The 12,121-nt window shown below is 39.5% G+C and overlaps 1 protein-coding gene across 1 annotated transcript in view; it reads right to left on the bottom strand.

The window, feature by feature from the left end:
- SLC25A12 (solute carrier family 25 member 12) overlaps positions 1-12,121 on the bottom strand; it is a 171,741-nt gene that overhangs the window by 158,057 nt on the left and 1,563 nt on the right. The gene's annotated exons all lie outside the window — the stretch shown is intronic.

Genomic DNA, 12,121 nt, shown 5'->3' on the forward strand with positions numbered 1-12,121 from the left:
TGCCCCGGTCCGGGAGGATCCCACATGCCGCAGAGCAGCTGGGCCCGTGAGCCATGGCCGCTGAGCCTGCGCGTCCGGAGCCTGTGCTCCGCAACGGGAGAGGCCACAACAGTGAGAGGCCCGCGTACCGCAAAAAAAAAAAAAAAAAAAAAGTAAAAACTTGATTTTTTAATGTGTGCCAGTAAGCCACGTATTGTATAACATCAAAAATGAGATGTAAGTTGAACTTTACTTTTAAAATCTGATGTGTTCAATGCTCAAGGCAAAATCCCAACTTGGACAAGCACTGCCTTATCCTTGGATCAGCCTTCCATCAGTACAATCTGTCAAACATAGAAGGACAGTGACTGGTACCCTCTGGACACAAAATAGCTGTGGCCATCAGCATACCAATGGCACTAAACCATCCCCTTAAAATGAGAGTGTTGCAAACGTTTCAGGCAATCTCATCTCAGAAGCTTACATATAGATTAAATTTGTTGATTTCTGAAAGAGTATATACATGTACATAACTTGTACAGATTGAATGAACCAGTTCAGAGTCCTTCTGAAACTATATGAAAAGTTTGTTTTCCATCTATATTAGCAGATTTTAAATTTTTTTATTGAAAAGTCACAATTGATACCTAAAAAAGAGCTCAGAGAAAGAAAATCAGTACAATCTAAATAAATTATCTTTCAACATCCTTTTTTATATAGAAACCAGAAAAAGCCGGTGTGATACCAATTTCTCTACCTTGTTTTTAAACAGTGTTCTATGTTCCATGGTTAAAGATCTTGTTTAGCATTAATCTTTCGGACTTGAAAGGCTGTACCTTCATTTTGAGTTAGAAGAGTACGTCTGTTAGATCTGCACCTTGTGTGGGCTAATTAAATACCAGGATAGATGTACCGGACCGTGTGTGAAACCTAACACAGCCACCTTCTAGGTCTTAGCAGTGACTTTTCACCTTGTGGTAGTAGCCTTCCTCCGCTTTATCACCCACATACACATTGACTGTATTTACTTTCTGCCTTTACCTTTTTCCCTTCCCCCGTCCACCACCCTTATTTTTTTCCCCTATCTTCTCCAAGTTGCATTTTCTCTACGTGTAATATGTTTCCTTTCTAAGCATCAGTGTTTTTCATCTGTAAAATGAAGTTGTACTAGAATTATCTCAAGGCTCCCTCCCTGTTCTAAGATCTGTGCTTAATCCTTTTTACATCTTTTCTCATCACTCTTAAGCTTTTCTACTCAGAGGTGTAGGTGTAGTATATGTCTAAAAGTATTTTTATAAATCACACAAAATTCAGTTTATACGTTAGTTTATGTGTGAGAGGGAAAAAAAACAAACCCACTATATGTCCCTGACTCCAAATTGCAGGGGCCTCAGCTTGCTGTACCAGAGTCTTGTCTATTCTGAAGATTTATCTGATCTGTTTTCTTGCCTACTAAAGGAAAGCTCACAGCAGATCCTCCAGTGCCGTATCAGAGAATTATTAGAATCACAGACCTCAGAGGTCAAGTGATTTACTTCCTCAAATTCATTCTTACGTTCTTTTTATTAGAATTGAAAAGCCAGTTCAAGACTATTAAATACTGATTAAATAATAAGGTACCCATAGTTCTTCCTTCTAAATGAAATTATATATTATCTCTATTTACATTGAACATAGTAGCATTTTGTTTTTAACAAACATTTCTAGTGTTCAAAATGGTTCTTATAGACGTACAATATTTCATGTTGATGTGCCCATATTAAACCATTTGCCTAGGTTTTTTTCTTTTATTATTACAACATTCAAATGAATTAGTGTCTTCGTGTATATATATTTTTGTATCTGGTAAGTATTCCTCAAGATAAATTCCTGGGAAATGCAGTTACTGAGTCAAAAGGTAGGAATATCTCTATGGCTCAGTTATACAAACATGCCGTATTCATGACCTCATTCTTAAAGTGACCGTACTACTGTTCACAACAGTTAAAATTATTAACACCAACTAAGGTTACAGAAGCATAATACTGTATCAATCTGGAATCAGCTATGCAAACGAGCATATTGGACTTCTCCAACCTATACTTCTTTCCTATACTACTAGAAATATGATGTACCTTAAAGGCACGATGATAACGCTTAGGCATATGCACATGACTTTCTTTTTGTTTATTCCTTTAGTCTTGCTTAGCTCTTCTCAAACCTTATCATCCAGAAGAATTGCTCTACAGCAGGGTTTCTCAACCTCAGCACTATTGGCATTTTGGGCCAGATCACTCTTTGTTTTGCCAGGCTGACCTGTATATTGGCTGGTTAATAGCACCCCTGGCTTCTATGCACTAGGTGCCAGCAGTACTATCCCCACCCCCAGCTGTAACAACCAAACATGTCTCCAGACATTGCCACATGTCCTCCGGGGGGCAAAATCACCCTTGGTTAAGAACCACTGCTATATGGGATTGGATATTCACCCACATTAAGCACTGACTTTTTTATTATGTAACATGGACATAGTACAAAATTCAAAATGAATAAGAGTATTTGATAAGAAGTAAACTGCCCTCCCTTCCACACAGTCACCTAAGTCACTTCTCCAGAGGCAGTTACTTTTCCCAGTTTCTCTTTTGTCCCTTAGAGTTAATTATCAGTTTCAGAAAGCCATCATTTTTTGTTTTAACACAAATGGTGATATACTACATGCAGTACTTGGAATCTTTTCCAGTTAAATTTAACTCATATCTTTATTAGTGCATATCAGAACACTTCAATTCTAAACACCTTGATTCTAAACAGCTGTTGGATATTTATTCCATGGTTTGGTTTCAGTGCGTTTAACCCAATCCTATATTGATGGACACTTAAGGCAGTTTCCTATCTTCTGCTTTTACAAGCAGTGCTGCAGTGAACGTTCTTGTGTACATCTCATTCTGTACATGTGGTGGGGGTATGTATGCAAGATAGTGATGGAATCGCTGAGTGAAAAGGCATGAACATTTTTGGGGGCTTCCCTAGTGGCGCAGTGGTTAAGAATCCACTTGCCAATGCATGGGACATGGGTTCGAGCCCTGGTCCGGGAAGATCCCACATGCCACGGAGCAACTAAGCCCGTGCGCCACAACTGCTGAGCCTGTGCTCTAGAGCTTGCATGCCGCAACTACTGAAGCCCATGTGCTGCAACTACTGGAGCTCATGCTCCGCAACAAAAGAAGCCACCGCAATGAGAAGCCCGTGCACTGCAAGGAAGAGTAGCCCTTGCTCACCGCAACTAGAGAAAGCCCATGCACAGAAACGAAGACCCAATGTAGCCAAAAATAAATAAATAAATAAAATTTTTAAAAAGGCATGGACATTTTACATTTTGGTACGTTTTGCACACATTTGAGACAATACAGAAATTTGAATATGGACTCTATATTAGATGATATGGAATTCTGTTTATTTTCATCGTTGTGATAATGGTACTGTGATTGTGTAGGAGAATGTCTTTATTCCTAGAAGTCACATGCTAAACTATTTAGGAACAGAGTCATGACATCTGCAACTGACATTCAAATGGTCCAGGAAAAAAGTATGTTTGTGTAAATGGCATACACATACATACATAGACATATGTACATAAACAGAAATGAAGCAAATATGACAAAAGTTTTAAATTAGTGAATCTAGGTGGGAGGGATATACAGGTGTTCACTATGTGATTCTTTCAACCTTTATGCTTTTATGTTTTCAAAATAAGACGGGAAAGATTGCATATATGAAATAAAAACAATACTATGAAAAAGGAACAATCAGTGTATAAGAAAGAGTTCTTAGAAATTTTAAATGATTATTATAATTCAAGCAGCAGAAACTTGGGGTATAAAGTTGAAGAAATTCCCTAGAACATCAAAAAAGAGAAAATATGAGGGAAAAGAGAAATCAATGTGGGAAATCTGATAGCTGGCTTATTTTCAGAGAGGAAAAGCAAACAGAAGGACATTATCAAAGAAAGGGAGGACAATTCCTCAGAGTTGAAGACATGAATCTTCAAATTAGAAGAGTTCACTGAAGGTTGAGCAGTATTAAATCATCACTAGCATTTATAGAGCCCTTACTATCTGCTAAGCACTTGTAACAGTCATCTCAGATCGCACAACAACCCTCAGAGGCACACATGGTATCCTCTTCGAGTGAGGTCGAGGGAGATTATTTCGCCCAACGTCACACAGCTAGTAGGTGGCAGAGATAGGATTTTAGTCCAGGCAGTATAATTCACTTGCGTTTTTTGTTTTTGTTTTGTTTTTTTGCGGTACGCGGGCCTCTCACTGTTATGGCCTCTCCCATTGCGGAGCACAGGCTCCGGACGTGCAGGCTCAGCGGCCATGGCTCACGGGCCCAGCCGCTCCGCGGCATGTGGGATCTTCCCGGACCGCGGCACGAACCCGTGTCCCCTGCATCGGCAGGCGGACTCTCAAGCACTGCGCCACCAGGGAAGCCCTTCACTTGCGTTTTTAACCACTATAACACTTACCTAAAAGGATCCACATGTAGACTACATTATTAAATTTCAAAACACTGAGCATAAAATAAAAGTGCTAAAAGCTTTCAGAGTGGGAAACTTGGGAGAGGAAGGGGAATTTAAACAGCACCAGACTCCTTATCAGCCATACTTCATGCTAAAAGACAATGGAACAATGACTTCAGAGTTCTGATGGAAAATTATTTTGAATCAAGAATCCTACACCCAAGTGTGAGAGAAAAGAAAGGTGGTTTTGGAAATCTATGAAATCAGAAAACTTACTTCACACACTTTCTGATGAAGTTACTAGTTGATCTATTTCAACGGCATGAAGGTGAAATCAGAGCATGTAAGATGTGGAGTACAGGAAATAGTAAAACTATTCTGATTCCAATAAAAAAAATCTGAGGATGGCAACTGAATAACATGTCTACAAAAGTAATTGGTCCAAATTAGAATAGGAAATTACGAAAAAAGTGTAAAGAAAGTCAGAGTCTAAATATAATCAACTATAATTGGCATGGCTTTGAGCAGTGACTAGAAACGAAAACAGTTCAGATTGGTTGAGTTTGGTCAAACTGGGAGACAGTAGGATGGGAGACTTACTTTTCGTTGTAAACCTTGTTATAATTGCATGTTTTTTAAAACCAAATATGTGTTACCTTGATATAAAATTTTGTTTAAATATTGTTCAGCAACTGAAGCTCCATATAATTGTCAGATAAAATACAACTGTAAACTAAGGAAATTTTAAAAACAAGTTTATCTGAAGCAGGTAAGTGGCACCTTTAAACAGTGAGATTGTGCTCAGCCTGACTTCCACAAAGCAGAATTTGCCAAAAGAAAAGAGAGTAAAGAGCTTTCTTTAAAAAAAAAAAAAAGTGGCTATACTCAGTTCTTTTCTTTGGAAACTGATTCTCCAGGGAACCATAGTTTACCATATACTTTATTTGGCTACCAAAAGCAAACTGTTCCCATCTTTGACACACTGGCCTTATGAATCAACAGACACTAAATGTAAAACCAATGCTTTGAAATTTTTCATGTCATAATTTGGGGGGCTTTTCATTAACCCTGTGGAGAAATATAATGCAGTAAAAGTGTAATGCGGTCTCATGAACAACTGAAGAGCTGTTGCGTGTAAAATGCTACAAGAAATGCCTCATAAATGTCTTATAAAACAAAAAATTTTAAGACCTCCAGTGTTACAATGTACACAGGCTGGAAAAGGGGCGAATCTTCTCTCCTACGACCTTTCCGGGCCTCACTAGCTTTACCTTAAAATTGGAAGGGGTAGAGTTCTAGTTGGATTAGGTGATCTTTAAAGCCCTTTCCAGTTCTTCAACTGTATTCTCCCTCTTCCAACTCCATAAAAGACCAGTTGGAAAACGTGCTTTGGTTAGACTTTCAGTTCACCTGGACAGTTCTTTAGATCTTTAATGAATAATACTGGCAGGTGAATCTGTGCAGAAGTCTTGGGCTGTGCAGTGTGTTTGCCTAGCTCTCTGAATCCCCTTTGTGAAGACTGTGGGACCACCACAGTGAGGCTTGTTTGCTCTCTGCTCCTGGAGCAGCTGCCGCCTTTCTTCCTTTATCCTTTCTCCAGCAAAGGAAAACGTGGTGATGTTTGTGTGTGCCTCAGATGAGGAGAATGCTCTCCAGACAGGTTATTCTCTGGGTTAAAGTGGATGGGGGGAGCACAGAGGAGCTCAGCTCAATGGGAAGAGAGGTCGAGGCAGCATCTGCCCCCTTGTTTGTTTCAACAGCTTCCGTCTTGAATACACAATCTGTTGAGTGAGTTAAGAAATGCAATTTAAGCAGTAGTGCATTTCTGCTTAGTTTGTCAGCCAGTTTGGGGAGTGGAGGTGGAGAGTGGGAGAAGGAAAAGGGACACAGACTAGTTTTCTTTTTCTATTATTAAATCCCTTGTTATTTCATAATGTCCACTTTGGAGGTTCTTACTGCAGTGTAGTCTGCATAACTGTTCACTGACCAAGGAGTACTGTTTCATACTTCTAGGTAGGAAATGTCAAAATCACAACTATTTTCAACCTCTGATCTTAGTGGTCCAACTGCTTTCTATATGAACTGGTCTCACAGAACCCTACAGGACACTGTTTACTCAAACACACTACAGTAAACACAGAACCATAAACCCAGCAGAAGGGTAAGCAAAGACGAAAACATAGGAGAAGGTAACCAGGAATGTACCATCATTTCAGGAGGGAAAGGGAAAAAACAGTAAGAGGAGTAATCTTATAGAAGGGTGGAGACATTGGAAGAAGAGAAACAAGGGCAGAGTGAAGGCAAAAGGAAAAGAGAATGTACAGTAGACAGCAACAAAGGCATAGGTAATACTATGCATTCCTGTCCTCTCACATGTGGTTTGCCTAGTCTGTCCTTTATTCTATATAGATGTGTGACTAGTCACAGTAAAACAGGTAACTTCCCTTAGAAAGTTCAGCAAATGGTATATGCACAGAAAGAACTCTGGATGAATACATATCAACGTATTAACAGTGATTACCTGGGAAAAGCTTTTCTGGGGAACTTCTACTTTCTACATTTTACACTTCCGTATTTTTAAAATGTTTTTAAAGAGCACATATTACATACATGTGTAAACAAAAAAGAAAAACCAAAACAGACTTTAAAAAATTCTAACAATGAGATCGAGAGTGTTTTCCCTTCTTTTTTACAAATGTGGATTAGAGATGGTAAAGGAAGCATTATATCCCTTTCACCTTCATCTTTGCAGGAAGGATTTTAACAGGTGCAAGTTCCTGGGAATTTATATAATTAGAGTTCAGCATTTTTCTCAGTTCTTGGCAGCCAGGGATAGCCAAAATCTGTGACCCCTTACACCTGGTGTTGCTCCTAAGAGGCTTATAGTCTCAAGGGTACTTGGTCTTTCTTTATGGACAATTTTGTGAGCATGTTAGTCTCAGCTTTCCGATTGGCTTCCTAAGAACAAAACTAATATCACATCTCCTTGGAGCCTAGAGTAGGCACTTAAGTATTTATTGATTGGCTGATTGATCACTAAATTCTCTTGGAAACTTTTTGCCTTTCTTCCTTACTCTGCATGGAATTCTTCATTCTCCAGAAGTGTGTAAGCAGGTGTTACTTTTCCAGGGCTTAGTAATTGAGAATGGATGATAGTCGATAATGGTACACGTTTTTATTTAGATTTCATGGGGCAAATACACCACTTCTGCTTTAACCCAGCTTCCCTTAGAGCCAGTGCCAAGAAATGAGGTCAGGGAAGCCCTGTCCCTCAAGATAAAACTCAACAGCTACTGTGGAAAATAGTGCGGAAGTTCCTCAAAAAACTAAAAATAGAACTACCATATGATCCAGCAATTCCACTCCTGGGTATATAGAAGAAAACAAAAACACTAATTTGAAAAGATACATGCACTCCAATGTTCATAGCAGCATTATTTACAATGGCCAAGAAACAACCTAAGTATCCATCAACAGATGAATGGATAAGAAGATGTGGTATATGTACAACAGAAAAAGGATGAAAGTTTGCCATTTGCAACAACGTGGATGGATCGACCTGGAGGGTATATTATAGTTAGTGAAATAAGTCAAACAGAGAAAGACAAATACTGTATGTTATCACTTATATGTGGAATCTAAAAGATAAAACAAACTAGTGAGTATAACACAAAAGAAACAGACTCACAGATACAGAGAACAAACGAGTGGTTACCAGTGGGGAGAGGGAAGGGGAGAAGGGCAAGAGATAGACGTAGGGGATTAAGAGGTACGAGCTTCTATGCGTAAGGTAAGTAAGCTACAAGGATACATTGTACAACACAGGGAATACAGCCAATATACTATAATAACTATAAATGGAGTATAATCCATAAAATTTTTGAATCATTATGTTGTACACCTGCAATTAATATAATATTGTAAATCAACTATACCTCAATTAAAAAAAAAAAAGATAAAACTCAGATGCATCAGTGAGTGAGGTCTGGGACCACCCTCATCCTCTTCCTTATGGCCTTCCGATCTCTTCCCTCCCTTGGCCCCTGCCACCATTCCAGGTGGCCTGCTGCTCCAACAATGGACAGGCTGTTATGCTGAAGCACTATTTCTGCTGACAGATCTCCCATAATATCTTTCAAGCCAAGAGGTTGGAGCGGCTTTAAATGAATGTGGGCCACACTGTGCCTGAGAGCAACAGCAACTCCCTTGGGACAAAGTTTGCTCTTCCCCTACAGCTAAGTTAGCCCTATCTGATCCCATTCCACGCTGCTTAATCGCAGTGACAGGCTGCTCGGGAGGGCGCAGCATGCTCCTTGCTGAGCCCACTTGGATTAGGCCTATAAATGGCTGGAGAGCCACAGAATCTTCAGAATTTCAATGTAGGAGGGGCTCGGGTAGGGCAATCTTGTTAGAAGGGGGTGGAACTTAAAGTTTCATTTGCCTAGGAGTTACATGGTCTAGAAAACGTCATTATACAAATCAAAAATGGGGGGGGCAGGAGGGTCACACATGATGCCAGCCCCCCTCCCCTGCCTCCTGGCTTCCTCTTGACCCTGCTGGAGACGAAGGAAGCAGGGCACAAACAGCACGGACAGATCCTCTTGCACGTGACACTACTTTTCCTCAAGAAAACATTTTCTCTAAGGGTCCCCTAGATTACCCAGTAACATCTCCATCATTGTCTCAAGTGATTGGTATAGGAAACAACATTCTACCAACAAGCTGGCTGAGAGTGCCCTAGAAACTTTCTGCCTGAACACAGAATCATTTGAAGTTGGACCTTAACTTTAGAGGGGTCCAGTCAGCTTAGACAGCTCCCTGTTATATGTGCAGATTATGTTTATGCAGGACTCCAAGTTCATGGAAAGAATGTTCATTTGACTTAAAAAAAAAAAATGTAGAGTAGCCCCCGCTCACCGCAACTAGAGAAAGCCCGCACGCAGCAACAAAGACTCCATGCAGCCAAAAATAAATAAATAAAATTTTTAAAAAGCTTTAAAAAATGTAAATAAATAAAAGGATTCCTCACACTAAAATTGAACACATTGGAGGGCAGGATGGGAAATATTCTTCTCAAGCCATAGAGTAAACTGCTAAGAAATGATCCTGATATTAAACCAAAAGGCTAATTTTTCTGATTCAGATGACAAAACTGAGAAGCAAGCTCAGGAAGGGAGAATGAAGGCACCTGAGGCTAAATTACAGCCCTACTGAAGCTGTGCAGGTCCCAGGGCACCAGCTTCCCCCAGCAGGCCACAGAACCTGCTTTGTGCCTAGTAGGAAACACCACTTTATTTCAGTTAGTCTTACGTGTTCATATGTAACAAGCTTCTTCTATAGATATGTAAGCACCTTAGTCTTTATTTTATAGTCTATGTTTTTAAGTATCTTGCATTATAAGTAATCTTCATAAGTACTTAAAAATCTAAACTGTGTAACATGTTACAGGATGATGTATTACAAAGCAAAATTTATTTTTAAAAGGATTTACTGGGACTTTCCTGGTGGCGCAGTGGTTAAGAATTCACCTGCCAACGCAGGGGACATGGGTTCGAGCCCTGGTCCGGGAAGATCCCACATGCCGCGGAGCAACTAAGCCCATGCGCCGCAACTGCTGAGCCTGCGCTCTGGTGCCCTCGAGCCACAAGTGCTGAGCCCGCGTGCCACAACTGCTAGAGCCTGTGTGCCTGGAGACCATGCTCTGCAACAGGAGAGGCCGCCACAGTGAGAGGCCCGAGCACCGCAACGAGGAGTGGCCCCTGCTCTCTGCAACTAGAGAAAGCCTGTGAGCAGCAACGAAGACCCAACACAGCCAAACATAAATAAATAAATTTATTTTTTTAAAAAAGAGATTTACTTCATGTAGCATAATCCCTAGAGCATTTTAAATTGTTAACCTGAATTACAAATTCAGTATCTACATTATAGAAATCAATATAATTTCAATTTTATCACAAACTTATATACAGCTTTTGAAAAAGTTATATAAGTCCAAAATAAACTATCATTAAGTAGAAGAAGGAGGAAAGAAAAAAATGACTTTTTAAAAATGAGAATGTCGGAATTTATTTCTGATTTATTTCTTTAATAAAAGAAGATTAGACTTTAAAAGATGCTAATAAGACACTCTTTTTTAAAACCAAGGTAAAAGACCTATAAAGCAATAATTAATCACAATTAATAAAAATATTTTAACATTTAAGAATGAATTTCTGGACACAGAAACTGAAGGTATTAGGAAGTTATACTTTATTTCTTGAACCCTGGTTCTGAAAAATTATTCAACATTTTTTTTCAAGAAACACAAGTACAAAATCTGAATAATGGTGGGAGTTCAAATCAATGAAGTGCCACAACATAATTAACCTTCATTTCACAGATGGGAAGATGGGCAGAAATGGAGTAGAGAAGTGAGTCAGTAGTAGTTACTCAACTAAATGAAAGCAATCTAATGCCCTAACACCCAGGATCACAGATGTTAGAACTGCCACGGATCTTAGATGTCAGGGGTCCAGCCCTTTTTTATACCGTTGATCAGTGTGCATATATCTCATAAATTGACAATTTTGGAGGACACATGCTGGCAGTTCTTAATCTTTCTAAGGTCAGAAGGATGTGATGAAAGAAGCTAAATCAAGAATCGGTGCACAAGCTATCACCTGTGCAAGTTCATGTCTGCTTCATTTCTAGCTCATCCTGCATATCCACATCCTTGCTGAACTTACTGGAAATTTCCTCACTGGATTCCACTATGGTGGTGCCACCTGAGTTCTCATAGTGTTTCCTTTTCCTTTTCCTTCTAGTTTCAGGGAAATAAATTGTGCATTGGTTTTCCAAGGATTGGCTGAGCTGAATCACATGAACATGTGTTCTATTTCAGATGTGTTTGAAATTGGGCTTAATGCCTTCTGACATTTCTCTAGGGACTTCTAGGTTTCTTTTTTTTGCACACTTCTTGAGACTTGGTGTTCTGCTAACTCTCAGGTTCCTTTCCTGCACTCAGATTGTTGGCTTCAGTTACACTGAGGACAGATTAGCACGTTCAAAAACTCTTTCCTTGGAATTGATCTGCGTTTGAAAAAGGTGGGGCTTGAAGTCACCTGAAAGAGTACTTTTCCTTCTCATCCTTGTATATTTTATTTACTTCAGTGGAAAACATTTTTTCTTTTTATCTTTCAAGGTGACCCAAAAGCATACAAAACTGGGTCTCCAAGAAGTATAGATGTGTCCTCTAATGAACTACCCAAACTCACTCTCATTTTTCTCTTTCTGACTTACTTCACTTTGTACGACAGACTCTAGGTCCATCCACCTCACTACAAATAACTCAATTTCGTTTCTTTTTATGGCGAGTAATATTCCATTGTATATATGTGCCCCATCTTCTTTATCCATTCATCTGTCGATGGACACTTAGGTTGCTTCCATGTCCTGGCTATTGTAAATAGAGCTGCAATGAACATTGTGGTACATGACTCTTTGAATTATGGTTTTCTCAGGGTACATACCCAGTGGAGGGATAGTCTGTCATACAGAGTGAAGTAAGTCAGAAAGAGAAAAACAGATACCGTATGCTAACGCATATATATGGAATCTAAAAAAGTGGTACTGATGGACCTAGTGGCAGGGCAGGAATAAAGA

Source organism: Orcinus orca, chromosome 7 (genome assembly GCF_937001465.1).
Source record: "Orcinus orca chromosome 7, mOrcOrc1.1, whole genome shotgun sequence".
Taxonomy (NCBI): domain Eukaryota; kingdom Metazoa; phylum Chordata; class Mammalia; order Artiodactyla; family Delphinidae; genus Orcinus; species Orcinus orca.